At 50.2% G+C, this 15,876-nt stretch overlaps 1 long non-coding RNA gene across 1 annotated transcript; it reads right to left on the minus strand.

Moving 5' to 3' along the window:
* Positions 1-3,190: 3,190 nt before the first annotated feature.
* LOC118975014 (uncharacterized) lies at positions 3,191-12,748 on the minus strand. The gene is made up of 3 exons (XR_005063993.1): positions 12,736-12,748; positions 9,887-9,897; positions 3,191-3,344 (listed from the first exon to the last, which is right to left on the minus strand). It is a non-coding gene; the product is annotated as an uncharacterized LOC118975014 (long non-coding RNA).
* Between the last annotated feature and the right edge of the window lie 3,128 nt (positions 12,749-15,876).

Here is a 15,876-nt window from a genome sequence, read left to right on the forward strand (position 1 = left end):
GGGCAGAAAGGGCTTCACCAGCTACCAGAGAGTGAAGGAGCACGGGGTGCTTCAGGAACCCCTCCCCAAGTCACCCAGACCGCTTCCCACTGCTCGGAACTCCTGGCCCTGGGCACTGGAGAAGATGAGCAGAGGTGGGAGTGTGTGCAGTGTGACAGGTGTGTGCAAGTGAGAGGTACAAGGACCAATGGGGGCCTCACAGCAAGGCTCCCCTGAAAGAACCGGGTCCAGCCCCTTCCCCTGGCACAAACCCACCGGCTGTGTGAGGCCAGGCCAGCCTCCAGCCCCCGTGAGCCCCAGCCTCAACTCTGTGCAGTGGGATTATCGCCAGACGATGGGAGGGTCCCGAGGCAACCCTAACCCCAGCCCCCATGAAGCCCTGGGCATGCAGCAGACGCTCACCCCACCACCCTGACTGCAGCTGGTCAGGGGGCTCAGCCCCTTCCTTCCGCTCACACCTGTTTCCTTCTCTAGTGACACGAAAATGGAGGGGCAAGATAAGTGGATGGGGTTGTGGGGGTGATCAGATCATGAGACCCTGTGTCTGTCCACGCAGGCTGCACAGGTCCTGTCTGTCTTCAGTCGGGACGCCTGAGTCCTGAACGCACAGCTGGAAGGCTCTTCTACACCTGGTGTAGAAGGCGTCTCCACCGCCCTCCCCAGCTCTCCCGGGACCCTCCAGGCCAGAGGCTCCACAGAAAATTAACAGGGAAGTCAATACTTGAAAGTGAACAATTCCATGGCATTCAGCACATTAGCAATATTATGCAACCATCTTTTCCAGAACATTCCATCATCCCAGAAGACCTTGTCTCCATTAGCAGTCACTCTCCAATCCCCCTCCACCAGCCCCTGGCAACCCCTAATCTGCTTTCTGTCTATAGATTTGCCTGTTCTGGACCTTTTACATTAAAATATTCTGCACCCAATTTCCAATGTCAGGACGGGGTTCCCCACACCAACAATTCTCCCATATCAGCTGGGCACCCTATAATTCAACCCGATTCTGGTGCTGTCTACCTGGAGAACAACTCACACCCCTCGGGTTCAGGGCTCTCGGTCCCACAAGACTGTCCCCACCCACACCCCTCTTCAGATACCAATTGCAAGTCCAGGTTGCCACCTGTGTTTCTGACCTACTGCCTTATAAGTTGCAGGTTACTGTGCTTCTACTGTGGGTTAAATTATTTTGCTAGAGCAGGTCAGAGAACTTCGGAAACATTTACTCACTAGATCACTGATTTGTCACAAAGAATTTAAAAGATGAGAATCAACAGCCAGATGAAAAGATGCACATGGCAAGGTGTGGGGAAGGGCCGTGGAGCTTCCAAGTCCCCTCCAAATGCGCCATGCTCACTCCCCTTCATGTTAACCCGGCTGGAAGCTCACAGAGCCCCTTGCTTCTGGGTTTCTGTGCAGGCTTCCTGACATGGGCCTGATTAATCAAATCATCAGCCGCTGCTGCCTCTCCAGTGCCCCTCCTCTCCCCTCTCCAGAGGTCAGGGGTAGGACTGAAACTTCTGATATAACACGTGATTGGCTGCACTGGCCAGCAACCACTCCCTCCATTGGGTAGTTTTCCAAAATCACCTCATTAACATAACAAAACACACCTTTCTCAGCCTCTTCACAGGAAATTCCAAGGATTTTAGGAGCTCAGTGTCAGCAAAGTGGGTAGAGGACCAAATATACCTTTTATATGATAAGTCACAAGGTCCCACAGAAATGGAATCGTGTACTGTGTGGCTGTTCGCATCTGACTTCTCCCAGGCTGTTTGCAAGGTTCGCCCTACCCGCGTCGTGGCCGGTGTCAGCGCGTCAGTCCACGTCACAGCTGAGTGATGTGCCACTCTCTGAACACCCCTTGCGTTGGTTAGCCATTCGCCCACCAGTGGCCATTTGGGTTGTTTCCACCTTTTGACATTTTTGGATAGGGCTGCTATGAACATTCCTGTCAGACAAGATTTGGGGATCTGCTTTCCATTTTTGCAGGGATACACCCAGAAGTAGAATTGCTGGGTCATACCATTATTCTCTGTTTAACTTTCGGAGGAGTCTCTGGAATGTCTCCCACTGCCTCTGCTTTCTTGTTCCTAACCTTTGATTGACATACAAATTTCATAAGGAAAAAGGACTAGTAATGTTCAGCTCAATGACATTTTACAATGGTACGTCCACGGGTCTGCTTCCTGGATGAGGTTCTAGAACATTCCCAGTCCAGGAGCACCCTGGACTCTCTCCCATCACTTCCCCTGACCCTGGATACCAGCCATGCGACCTGTCACCATGGGTGAGTTCGCCTATCATGTTTCTCAACACGATATAACAAAAGCAGCAATGCGTTCTTTTCTGTCTGGCACCTTTCTCTCAACGCCACGCCCATGAGTGTTCTTTGTTATCTGCTGTCCTTTTCCTCGCTGTATAGTGTTCCACTATGCACAATCAGGAGTGAAGCTGCTGGCTCATGAGTACCTGTCACTTTATTTATTTATTTATTTATTTAAATTATTTTACTGTTGTTCAATTACTTGTCACTTTATGACCAGGACCAGTAATTAATGTCAGTGTAAGAAATGTCCAAACCTGCCCTGGCTGGTGTAGTTCAGTGGATTGATCGTGGTTCGATTCCCAGTCAGGGCACATACCTGGGTTGCAGGCCAGTTCCCAGCAGGGGACTCACAAGAGGCAACCATACATTGATGTTTCTCTCCCTCTCTCCTTCCCTTCCCCTCTAAAGATAAGTAAATACAATCCTTGGAAAAAAATTATTCGTTTATCTTTAGAGGGGAAGGGAAGGAGAGAGGGAGAGAAACATCAGTGTATGGTTGCCTCTTGTGTGTCCCCTGCTGGGAACTGGCCTGCAACCCAGGCATGTGCCCTGACTGGGAATCGAACTTCGATCCTCTGGTTCACAGGCCCGCGCTCAATTCACTGAGCTACACCAGCCAGGGCTAAAGATAAATAAATAATTTTTTAAAAAAAGAAATGTCCAAACCTGTAGAGAATTTTTATGAGTTTATTTGAACCAACGTGATGATAATTGCTAGAAAGGGCAATCTCAAATAATTAAAAAAATGCTCTAGAGAATGGTATTTTTGCAGTTTCTTTTGTATGGGGGGACCAAAAAAACCCCACCAGAATTTATTTATTAAAAAATGTGTATTTATTCTTACATGTTTAAATTCAGTCACCTTCAAAGTTCTCTCCATTTGATGCGCTATACCCATCGAGACATTTTTCCCACGGCTCAGAACAGTTTTTGACTCATCGCTTTGATGCCTTTTAGTGCTTCTGTCATTTCCGTTTCACCTCATCCACGTCGGCAAAACGTTTCCCTGTGAGGACTGTTTTCATCCAGGAAACAAAAATGTGTCTCTTGGGGAGAAATCGGGTGAATAGGGAGGGGTGGGGCATGGGGGTCATGACATTTTTTATCAAAAACTGCTAAACACTCAGCACAGTGTGGGAGGGTGCACTCGTAAATTACCCATCATGAAAAGGGCAAACCCCTTGAAAGAGTCTTCAATAAAATTCGCTGAAGCTGAGTGCAGCCTCTCACAACAACACCAGCTGGTGCACTGATACAGATGGGCTCCTAGAACACTTGCCTAGTGGAAGAAGCCTGTACAAGGCTTCCACCCTCCAGAAGGGCCCACCCTCCAGAAGATAATTCCGGTTTGGGGGGTCCCCCATTATACATTAGAATCAAAGGAGGAGATGTAATGGGGGTGTCGCATGAAATCCATTGGCAGTAGATTAGGGAGATGGGAGAAACAAAGCTGGGAAATCTCTGGGGTTGGATAAAGAGTAAATGATGGAGAAACAAATGATTCTTTTACATTGGTGGGTACAGGATAGTTAAAAATGAACACTTACAGCACATAGAGACATTACGTGGGAGTAAGACAACCAGGGTCCTGACCAGTGTGGCTCAGTTGGTTGGAATGTCTCCCATAACCAAAAGGTTGTGGGTTCGATTCTTGGTCAGGGCGTATACCTGAGATGCAGGTTCCACCCCAGTGTAAGTGATGCTTCTGTTTCGAATTGATGTTTTTTTTCCCCTAAAAGCAGTGAAAAAAAATGTCTTTGGGTGAGGATTTAAAAAAACCCAGATAACAATGAGGGGCTTTGTGGTCTCCTGCTCTGGTGGGAGATTGTGCCCTGAGAGGTCCTGACGACGGGGATCACTCTGACATCCCAACGCTCTGTTATCTTAGATGCAAAAAGACAATAGCCAAGCTCAGTTAAAGGTCAAGACTGACCTTTGTCAAAGAAGATACTGGCCTACAACGTGACTACCTGCCATGACTCACGTTTAGTTAAAAAGTTTTCATTTCAGACCATCCTATGTGGTTATTTTCGGTCTCTGACTTTGCAGGGCCTCCCCTGAGCTTGTAAGGTTTGGGATATAGCCCCACTTTTGTTCACATTAGTTCATTTTATTCCAGGAAATTCTCAAGGGGACACAGCACCAGTGAGGGCATGGAGATCCCCGGGGACAGGAAAGGGGGATGTTAGCTCCGCTTCACCAACTTTTGCAATGCTGGCAGCCAGGCCCATATGGCTCCCCTTTGAAAGATTTTTAGCTGATGACTTCATTGCCAGTCCTGTGGCCAAGCTGGGAGGAGTGTGGGGCAGGCTGCAGGCAGCCAGCCAGCCAGCAGTGAGCTCATCGGCCGGGACCCTGCAATCTCACCGGAGGCCAAGCCGGGTGGAGGTAAACAGAGCAGGCAGGTGGGGGTCAGGCCATTCCCTCCACCTGGCTTGCCCCCAGCCTCCCGGGATTTTTCCCTCACCACTTGGCCACAGTCACCCTCATCAAACGTAACCAGCACACTAGAAAACACACAAACCCACTTGTAATGTTTGTTTCTCGTGACTTAAGATAAACATATTCACGGCAGGAGATAATCAAAAAGCAGATTAGTTTAAACTCTACAAATTCAAGGGACAAGTAGAACTGCTGTCTTATCACCATTAAAAAGCAAAAATTTAACCAAGTACATTTAAAGATGTAATTTAAAGATGCTTTACTGAATGATTTGTGCATCCGGTAGCATCCATCTAATACAGAAACACGTCTGAGGAGCTGTGAGAAATGGAGGGCTTTCGTAGGCATAGCCCGGAAGGGACGAGAAAGTCCGAAAAGTGATGATTTCGGGCAAGGTCACCTTCCCCTGGGGGAAGGTAGGGGGTCTTGTCAGACAGGTCACCTCCTTAGCACTGCCAGGAAGTTTCAGACTGACTGGTTTAAAACTCCACTGCTGGGAGAGGCTGACAGTACAGTTGGGTTCGGCATCAAGTCTCCATGGGGTTTACAGCGAACGACTCCATTTTGAGGTTGTTGTTTCTTTTTAACATTTCCAAACCTCAGTTTCTCAGTGTTACCCCTTATAGAGCAACACTGAGTAGATGAGGCTTGGTTAGAGCTACAGTCTCAGTATTTTAGCCTAACCTTTACTATCATAGGTGGTTGGGCAATGACGTCCCAGCCTCAGCCGCAGTTGACCGGGCAAGTCTGGAAAGAGATGCCTTCCAGCTATGCCTGGGCAAGTCTGGAAAGAACTGACCTGCCTTGTTGGCAAACTCCTATTTATCTCTTCAGTTCCAGCTTTGATGTCCCAAGTTCCAATAAAACTTCCCTGCTCTTGCCCTGGGTTGCCTCAAGCTGAGGGGCTGCCCTGTGGCCCCATCCTGACCACACAGGGCTGGAAGTCCGTGTCTTTCAGACAAACGCCTTCTCAAGGACCAAGCCCCAGAGTCACTATGGACATACCACCAAGATCTTGCAGGTTCAGCTCCATACCACGGCAGTAAAGCAAATATTGCAACAAAGCAAGTCATATAAATCTTCTCATTTCCCAGTGCAAATAAAATTAATGTTTATATCATACTGCGGTCTATTAAGAGTCCAATAGCATTATGTCTAAAAAAGGTACACAATTTATCGTTTAAAAAAAAGACTACCGGCCATCTGAGCCTTCAGCAAGTTGTAAATCTTTTCATTGGAGGAGGGTCTGGCCTTCCTTCTGCAAAAAAAAAAAAAAAAGGTAGTATCTGTGAAATGCAATAAAAGGAGGTATGATTGTATGTTAGTTTCCTTTGGCTGCTGTAACAAATTCCCATCAAACTGGATGGCTTAAAATAGCAGAAATTTATTCTCTCACAGTTCAGAGGCCAGAAGTTGGAAACCAAGGGTCTGCAGGGCCACACCCCCTGAGAAGGCCCCAGGGGCACACGCACCCTGCCCCTACTGGCTCTGGGGGCTCCAGGCGTTCTTGGGTTGTGGCCACAGCACTCCAGCCCCTGCCTTTGTCTTCTCATGGCTTCTCTTCTTTGTCTATCTCTCCTCTTCTCTCTCGAAGGACACCTGTCATTAGATGTAGAGCCCACTGGAAATCCAGAATGATCTCATTCAAGACCTTTAACTTCATTCCATCTGCAAAGACTCTTTGCCAAAATAATGTCAGTTCACTCATATGTAGAATCTAGTGAACAACCTGAACTAACCAGGAAAATGTGGACAGACTCATAGATGAAGAGCAGGATGACAGCTAGCAGTAGGGGGAAGATAGGGGGTGGAGGGATTGAGCAAAAAGGAAAAAGGACTCATGGACATGGACAACAGTGTGGTGATTGCTGAGGGGAGTGGACACAAGGGGACTAAATGGTAATGGGGAAAAGTACAATAAAGATTAAATAAGAAAAACAAAGTAACGCCATACACATGTGGACTTAGGGTTAGGGCGTCAGGCAGTCATAGGAAGGCGTGGTCAAGGGCCACGCAACTCCCTGAGGGAGACATCATTAGCCACTCAGGGTGGTGGTAGCAGTGCTGAGGTGCACCCACTCCTGCACAGGAGTGTGGAGAAGAAATAAATACTGGGGGAAATTTCTGAGTGTCTGCTATGTATCAGGTGCTTAAGACACAAGCCTTGTAAAATGTGATGAAATGGACACATTATCTTCAATTCACAATTCTGTTCCCATTAGCAGTCCTTCCCCATCCCCCTTTCCCAGGCCCTGGAAATCATTAATCTACTTCCTGTCTTTAAAAATTTACCTATTCCGGGCATTTCATCATATAAATGAAATCATATAATATTTGTATTGTAGTTTGGCTGCTGTGACCAGTGCTGCTATGAACAGGTATGTACGGATTTTTGTTTGAACGCCTGTTTCAGTTCTCTTGGGTGTATGTGTTCTAAGGGGTGGAATCGCCAGGCCATGCAGTGATTTTATGTTTAAGATGCCGAGAAACCACCAAGCCTTCTCCTGCCAGTTTTATTTCTCGTTATGAAACATTTCAGGCATACAAAAAAGTGTCCGTAATAAAATAACAAATGCCTACCTACCTAGCACCACTAAATGAAACACTTCTAAGAGAAATATTTAAAGAAACCAAACAGAAATTCTGAGTCGAAAGGTACAATAACTGAAATGAAAAATTCACTAGAAGGGTTCAACAGATTTGATCAGGCAGAAGAAAGAATCAGCAAACCTGAAGATAGGACAATTGAAATGATCAAGTCTGAAGACCAAAAAGAAAAACAAAAGAAAAAAAGTCAACTGAGTCCAAACAGCCACTGGGGCACCATCCAGAGGACCGACATATGCATCATGGGAGTCCCGTGGCAGTGGCAGGGCGTGGGGGAGGAGGAGAGACAGACAGACAGAGAGACAGAGAGGAGCTGAAAGAATATTTGAAAACTAATGGCCAAATTTGACAATAGGCATGGACCAATACATCTAAGAAGCTCAGTGAACTCCATTTAGAACATATTCAAAGAGACCCATACTGAGACACAGTGCGATCAAACTGTTGAAAGCCAAAGAGAAAAGAGTGAAACTTAAAAACAGCGCAAGAAAGCCACTGGTCGTGTGCAAAGGAGCCTCAATGAGATTAACAGTCAATTTCTCACCAGACACCTTGGAAGCCAGAAGGACAACACATTTAAAGTACTGAAAGAAAAAACTGTTGGCCAATAATTCTGCAGCCAGCAACACTATTTTTAAAAAAAATTAGAAAGAAATCAAGACCTCAGATACATCAAAGGTGAGGGAATTTGTTCCAATTATATCTGCCCTGGAAGAAATACTAAAAAGGGAACCCTCCAGACTGAAATAAGAGGAGACCAGGCAGTGACTCCAAGCTATGCACATACATAAACATTCCAGGCCCCAAACAACAGAGCCCCGATTGTGGGAAGCAGACACCGACAGAGCTGAAGAGAGGAATAAAGGCAGGGTCTGGCAGAAGCAGTGCCTGCTTGAGTGTGGTTGGTAGGGCAATAACATGGGTGTAATAATTTCTAGTTTTAATTTGAACATTTCACCTAAAATGTCATATGGGGTGCTTGAGTGTGATATTGTTATGTTACAGAATGACATGTTCAAGATTTTGTAATGGAACAGGGCGCTATTGGTGCCGGGCCCTGTAGTAGTGCAGTAAGAGTTGGAGACGTCAATACTCAAATTTTAATAATGGATAGAACGTCCAGACAAAATATCAAGGATATAGAGGACTGGACCACACTGTAACCAGCCAGGCCCAGTGACATGATAGAACATTCCATGTGACAACAGCAAAGTACACACACTCCCATTCAGTGTTCGGGAAACATCCTCTGATATAGACCATATGTTAGGGGAAAAAAGACTGAATAAATTTTTAAAGATTGAAATTTTACAAATAATGCTCTCCAAGTACAGCAGAATAAAGGTAGAAATTAATAATGAAGGGAAAACTGAAATGTTCATAACTGTGTGGATATTAAACAACACACTCAAACGCGGGGAAAATCACAAAGGAAATGACAAAGGAAATTAGAAAACACTCAGAGCTCTGGCTGGTGTGGCTCAGTGGACTGAGCGCTGGCCTGTGAACCAGAGGGTGGCCAGTTCGATTCCCAGTGGGGGCACACATGTGGGTTGGGGGCCAGGTCCCCCATGGGGAGCACGTGAGAGGCAGCCAATTGATGTTTCTCTCCCTCTCTGTCTCTCTCCCTTCTTCTCACTCTAAAAATAAATAAAATATTTTTTTTTTTAAAGAAAGTACTCAGAGATGAATGAAAAGAAAAACAACACAGTAAACGTTGTGGACACAGCAAAGGCAGTGCTCACAGGGAAACCAATAGCGTAGCTGGCTGCACGGAGACACCCCTCCATAAAGGAGAAAAACAGAGTAAACTAGAATCAAAGCTAGTAGAAGGAAGAAAACAAGAACAATTAGAGAAAAGATTAATAGAGACTACAGAAAATACAATCATTGAAGTCAAATTCTAGCATCCATCTGGCACCTCAGACTGTGACCTCTAGCGTCTTTGCAGATGGAACTCATTATGTTAAGATGAGGTCACCCTGGAGCCCGGTGGGCCCCAAATCCCATGATTGGGGTCCTTAAAAGAAGGCCACGTTAAGACAGAGGCAGAGATTGGAGTGATGCAGCCATAAACCAAGGGACACCAAGGATTGCTGGAAGCCACCAGGAGCTGGAGAGAGGCCTGGACCCCATTCTCCCTCACAGCCTCCAGCCCTGCTGGTACTTTGACTTGGGACTTTCGGCCTGACTGTTGTTGTAAGGCACCCAGTTCATGGTCATTGTTATGGCAGCTCAGGAAATGATGTCTCCTGTCTGTTTTTCAGTCAGGTCCCCTTTCCTCCCTTCTAGTGTGTCTGGAAGCCTTCAGACGTCCTGGAAGCTCTTCCTTGGCCAGTTAAATGCATTAGACGTCATCTTCTGTCAAAATTGTGACCAAGTCCAATCAGACTCCCCCCTCCCCTCAGTCCAGTTATTAATTTTTTCTTATCAAGGGTGTGTTTTCATTTGCCCGGCAGTTAAAGCTGATTGTGATTCTCCTCTGTGATGCTCCCAAGGGGCCGTGACCTTCCTGCATTCTGAGTGTGGGACGTCAGGCCCTCTCCCCTCCTCCCTCCCGCAGTGCTCTGTGGGGGAGGAGTGGGAACATCTGAGGGTGAGTCAGCAGGGCCCCAACTGCTGGGGGTGGAAGTGGTCAGCTCAGCCCTTGGAACCCGCTGTGCCGGTTCCTAGGGGCAGGGGGCACCGGATATCTTGGGCCCAGCAGGAAGCAGGTCAGCTGAGGCAGCAGACTTTGGAACTTCACGTGGTCGTTGCCCGGAAAGTGTCCGCTGGGGTGTCCCCAGCCGCCCCCTGCCTCCGCCTACTCTGCTCCAGCACTTGGTTTGCACGCACTACTATAACGTTTCTTCTGACTACTGCATGCATTTATGAAGTGCCTGCTGTGCGCCCACGGACACACAGCCCTGGCAGCTGGGTGCAGTGGTCAGCTTCATGTCACAGAGGGAAACTAAGGCCCGAAGTAGGGCAGCTCTGTGCAGGAGTCACACATCACGGAGTCCAAGCCACCCAAAGTCCCAAATCCTCCTTGTCTGGCCAGAGTTCTCTCTCCCCCTCGGCATTATCTGTCTCTCTCTCCCCTCTCTACATTTTCACTCTCCGGTCTCTCCCTTCCTGGCTGTCTCCGTTTCCCCAGCCCTGCCAACCCTATCAGCACCACACTGGGAAGGGAGGTGGCCTGAGCCCACTCCACCCTTCAGGGTGCCTGGGACAAGTCTGGGCTGGCCTAAGGTCCTCCTTGTAGAAACTGCTGGATGCCTGGTGGCAAGCTGCCAGTATGGGAAGGAGCCAGGGGAGGCAAGTTGCAGAAAGTTTGGGGGAAGGGTTGCTCTGGAATTTCTGGCGAGGTATTGCCCCTTTACCCCTTCCTAGGCCTGTCGTACTCAGCACGTCCCCTGTAGATGAAAAGGCGCCATGTGCAAAACTTGACAAGCTCAGAAGAGGCCTGTGTGGCAACCTCAGAAACTCAGAAATCAAAGTACCCATATAGGATGGTCTGAAATTAAAACTTTCTAACTGAAAGCAAGTCATGGCGGGGAGTCCTGTTCTAGATCAGAATCTTTCCCAGAACCTTAACTGAGCCTGTCTATTGTCTTTTTGCATTGATAATAACCTTTTTAAAGTAAGAATTGTATTTCTTTCTTTTTAGATGGGAAGGGAGGGAGAAAGAGAGGGAGAGAAACAACAATGTGTGGTTGCCTCTTGGACAACCCCCATGGGGGATCTGGCCCACAACCCAGGCATGTGCCCTGACTGGGAATCGAACCAGCAACCCCTTGCTTTGCAGGCCGGTGCCACCGAGCCACAGCCTGGGATGCTAACCACCTGCCTTTGGAATGTCAGAGTAATTTCCTCCCCCACCCCACCCCTCAAAGCACAACTGCCTCACCCCAGTGAGGTAAGGAGAGGACGGAGGCGGATGATGGTGGAGGAGTGGGTAGGAGACACAAATCTCATTGTTGTTATCGTGTTAATTGTTGACTGCGAGCTACCCTGTACCCACCTGTGTAAAAGAAGTGTGAGTCTGCCCAAGGCCCAGGAGCTGGGGCTCCAGAGGCAGGGGAAGAGGTGGGGTGAGGGACGTGGCTGGAGGAGGAACCTGGCCCTCTGGGCTTGTCTCTCACTTGCCGGAGGCTCCAGCACCCCCCTGCACCCCTTGCGGGCGGCAGCACAGAACATCAGCACTTACCCCTCCCCTTTCCTCTCAGTTTATCAAGTGCCTATTTCTCACCCAGTGCTGCGCTGGGTGCAGAAGACACAGGGGCGGGGGGTGCCAGACAGACCTCAGCTCCCACAGAACCAGTCGGTTACTACCCAGAATGTGATTTGGGGGTGGGCACTTAGGCAACTGTGGGAGCCAGAGGAGGCGCCTGGGCAGACAGAAGAGCTTCCTGGAGGAGGAAGTAATCACAATTGTATTAATTAAGCAACTGCTACCTGTCAGACTCCCAATTAAGGACTATAAAAACAGAACCTCACTGAATTCTACAAAAGCTCCACAAACATGGGGAAACTGAGTCGCATGGTCCTTAGAATAACACACAAACCTCTCTCCCCAGGCCTGGAGGTCCAGTGCCATCAGCCCTGTTACCTGTCCCACACTGCTGCTCCCCAACACACACCCTACACTGGGGTACCCACTCCCTGACACACACAGCCTTGTCTCTTGGCTGTGACCCAGGGCTCAGTTGGGACTTTTCCAGGGCAGAGCAGCCAAGGGGAGACGGGGCAGGTTTCCAGAAATTGGGAAAAGGATCCCCATCTGAAAAGGACACAAGGCACACCACGGCCCCTCCCAGCAGCCACTGCGGCAGCCAGAGGGCACCCCTGGGACTGCAGCCCACACCCCAGGGCTGGGAAAGAGGAGCCTCGGGACAAAACCACTGGCCAGGGACACTCCCTCTCAGTGCAGAAGCCATGGGTCCCCAGGACTTTGAGGAAATGTCCCCTCTCCCCTTCAGTTTCAAAGTTTTATTCTTTGTAAGCCACTGACTCAGGAGTATCTCCATTTCTACTGAGGACAGACACGGGGGGGGATGAGTGGATGCTTGGCTCAGACCTGGCCGTGGCACACGGGGTAAAGGGCTTCCACCTGGCAGAGCCTCTGTCTTCTCAGCTGTGAAAGGTGGGCAGGCGCCCCCTTACACGGCTGTGTGACTGGAAATTCCTTCCGCACATGCTGGGAGTGACACAGTTATGACTCAAATCCCAGGGACACCCTCCCCCCCCCGCCCCCGCCCCTTGCTGCACCACCAGGAGCAGGCTACACAGCCTCTCTGTTCCTTGAACAAAGGCAATGGGCTGGGAGGAGGGAGGGTACTCAGTACAGAGGCCCTCTCTCTGTCCCTTCAGCACACCTGCAGCAACCGCCACAAATCGAGTCCCAGGTCACACACCAGAGGTAGAAATTCCGGTGATCTGGGCCCCTTCTGCCCACTGTTGCACCCAGGCTGAAGGTGACCCCCGGGGGTGGCAACTTCTCACAAAGACACAAAAGAAATCACAAATTTCAACTGATTTATTTGCTTTTGAGGTGTCAAGTTTGGGGGTCTCCCAGGGCCCAGCCCCCAGCAAAAGCCGGTAGGTAGACCCTTCCACAGCCTGGGGTTTCGGACAAGGCACTCACAGGAACTCTGGGGGTCAGGGAGCGGGCCTCTGAGGTGCAGAGGCCCTCTGCTGGGGACGGAAGACACGGTCACCTTGGGCAGGAAAGGTTTTTCCTGGAAAGATTTACGACAAGAGAGAAACCTGAGATGTTGGGGGAGCAGCAGAAATGGGCTGGGTGTCCCCTGGGCAGGCAGGAAGTCAGCTCCACTGCCCACAACACAGGTGTGGCCTCCCAGGGCTCGAAGATCAACAGGACTTGGGAGCCGAGAGCTGGTCCCAGGCCGACTTTGGGGATTTCCTGGAGATCAAGTGTGTGGGACAGGAAAGCCGCTCACCCCAGGCCCCACCCCTGCGAACAGGCAGTCAGGAGCCAGGGTCCCCTCCCAGAGAATGGGGTCCTGCACCCCCTCTCCGTGCCCCATTCCTATGGGAGAGGCAGGCACTTCTGTGGGTCTCTGGGAGGCTGAAGGAAAGGCTTGGGTGAGAAGGAGGAGGAGGAGAAACGGACTTTCAGTGGTGGGTGCAGCTCAGGGCTGGATTGAATGAAGTCCCTCAAGGGCTGGGAGCCACGGACACTCAGCTTGTGACAACTGCCCCCAACCCAGAGGACAGGGCCTCTTGACAGGCATGTTTGGGACCCACCTAGGAGCTGACTTTCAAGATGCACCATCGGTACACGCCCCGCACCCTAAACGGCCACTCGGCCAAGGGTCTGAGAGGGCCCCTGGCTTCATCATGTTCTTCACCCAGAGGCAGCCCCAGGCTCTTACAAGGCACTTATGCCTACAGAAGGGAAATTTCATTTGGAATACAAAAAAAAAAAAAGTTTTTTGCTCCTCCAACTTGGTGGAAGCCATGGGACTCATGGCCGTGAGGATTGGGGGCAACCTGGCACTGAGGTGCCCTGCCTCTGTTCCTCCAACTGTGGTCAGCACCCCAGGCTGGCCACGGCTCAGTCTTCAGGTGGAGGCTGGGGACTCAGTGAAGAATGGGGCTTTGTCCCACCATCCCCAAAGGGGAATTCTGGCTCAGACACTCCAAGGGGTGGAGAGGTCAAAGGTCAACAGTCTAGACAGTGGCGGGGGGGGGGGGGGGGAGGCTGGTGTGGTGGGTGGATTTCTCCTAGCAGCCCCCCTCCCCGCCTGGTCACCCCTCCTCAAGGGGCACAGGCCTGCTGGTGTAAGTCGCCCCCCGCTGGCCTAGATTCCCAACAGAACCATCTAGGATAACAATAAGGCATCTCAAATCCACTTTCCCAGCTGTCCCCTTGAGCAGGACCTTTCTGTTCCGTAAGTTTCCATGCCAGCAACCGGTAGGGCAGCTGAAAATTATTTTCCTTGCTCAAACTATTGCAATCTGATACTTCCCCCAGAGACGGGGCACTTGACTAGAAAGCCACGATTTTGCCCCCAACATGGCCCTGTCTCTCCCAGTGGCCAGGGTACCTCGGCTGTTCCTTGACCAAACCATGTGGGCCAAGTGGCACCCAGCCCAGAACGCCAACTTGAATTCCTCCTTCCCACCTTTCTTTCTTTCTATCCACTCTGTCTCATTTATTTTTTAAGCTACGTATTCATGCACATGCCACTGACTGACCTTTTATGCAGGGAAGGGTGAGCCAGGGAACGGAGCGAATAAAGGCATAAGGTGCAGAGGCTCTGTCTGGCATCATAAACCAGACACCCAAATCACTGTCCTTGCTCCATCCCCCACCTCAGCACCCTCAACAGGGGCACGTGGGGGGTAGGCCCTCCTTAGCTTACTGCAAGATGCCCCCAGCGTCACTTCGCACTTTCTCCACCAGCCTTCACAGCACGTCCCTCAGCCCCCCTCCCCACCCTCAGCATCAGTCTCCTCCCCACCTGATAGGCCACACCCCCTTCACAGACCCAGCCTCGTGCCCCTTCTGCACCCACAATCTAAGACTCTGAAAAACGACAGGGAAGAGGGATGGGACCTGGTCCACCTTCTCACACAAGGACATGTTAGTCTGAGACCCAACAAATGCAGACAGACACATTATGGAGTGAATGGGTGAGTTGACCCAAAAGAAAAAGATTTAAAAACTCAAAACAGGAAAAAATAAAAAGCTGGCAGGGAGCGAGTGAAATATTTAATGGCTGTCTGACTAAATAAAATGAGTGGAATGCTCTGCATCATGGGAAAGGACAGGCCTGGGCCCGCCGGGAAGAAACGCACACGGGACACAAAGTGACACACACGCCCTCAGCAGCACCCAGGCGGTAAGTTATGTCTCTAAGCTGCTGACTGCAGGGCGCTTTAGACGGAGAGGGAAAGTGAGGACAAAAGAAAGATGAAAACACGGCGTTTGCGGAGGCTGCCGGGCTCCAGCGGGTGCCAGGCTCTCTGCACCTGGCTCACTTCCAGTCCCTCGACCTCCCCATCTCGCTTCGATTCATTTTCTCCTCAGAGCCCAAGGATCAGACCTTTGGGGAACAGAGCTAGATGGAGCTTGTGTTATGAATAGGACTCCTGGGGGACCCCTCCCCTGGCCTTGAGCACCCCCACGTTCAAAAGAGCCAGTTTCTGCTCACAGAAGCCAGCAGAGGGAGCGGAAGCACTGACATGCTAACATACCCAGATCTCTCGGGGGACCACAGACTCAGACTGGGGACACGGAAGGGGTGTTTCTGGCCGAGGGAGGGCTGGCATGGAGAGGGGAGCTGAGGCCCGATCATTTCAACCTACTGGCCACAGTCCACACCCACTGCCAAGCACCCACCGCAAGCCTTCCACCTGTGCCCACTTTCCCCCTCCAAAGAAAGTGCTGGGCTCATAAAAAGCCTTTAACTCAGAAACCTCACAACCTGGTCCCCAATCGACACAGCGGCTCAGCAGAGGCAGGAACCACTCGGGCAGGCGTTCCTTTT

Source organism: Sturnira hondurensis, unplaced genomic scaffold (assembly GCF_014824575.4).
Source record: "Sturnira hondurensis isolate 20B ecotype Veracruz unplaced genomic scaffold, ASM1482457v3 Scaffold0020119, whole genome shotgun sequence".
NCBI lineage: Eukaryota > Metazoa > Chordata > Mammalia > Chiroptera > Phyllostomidae > Sturnira > Sturnira hondurensis.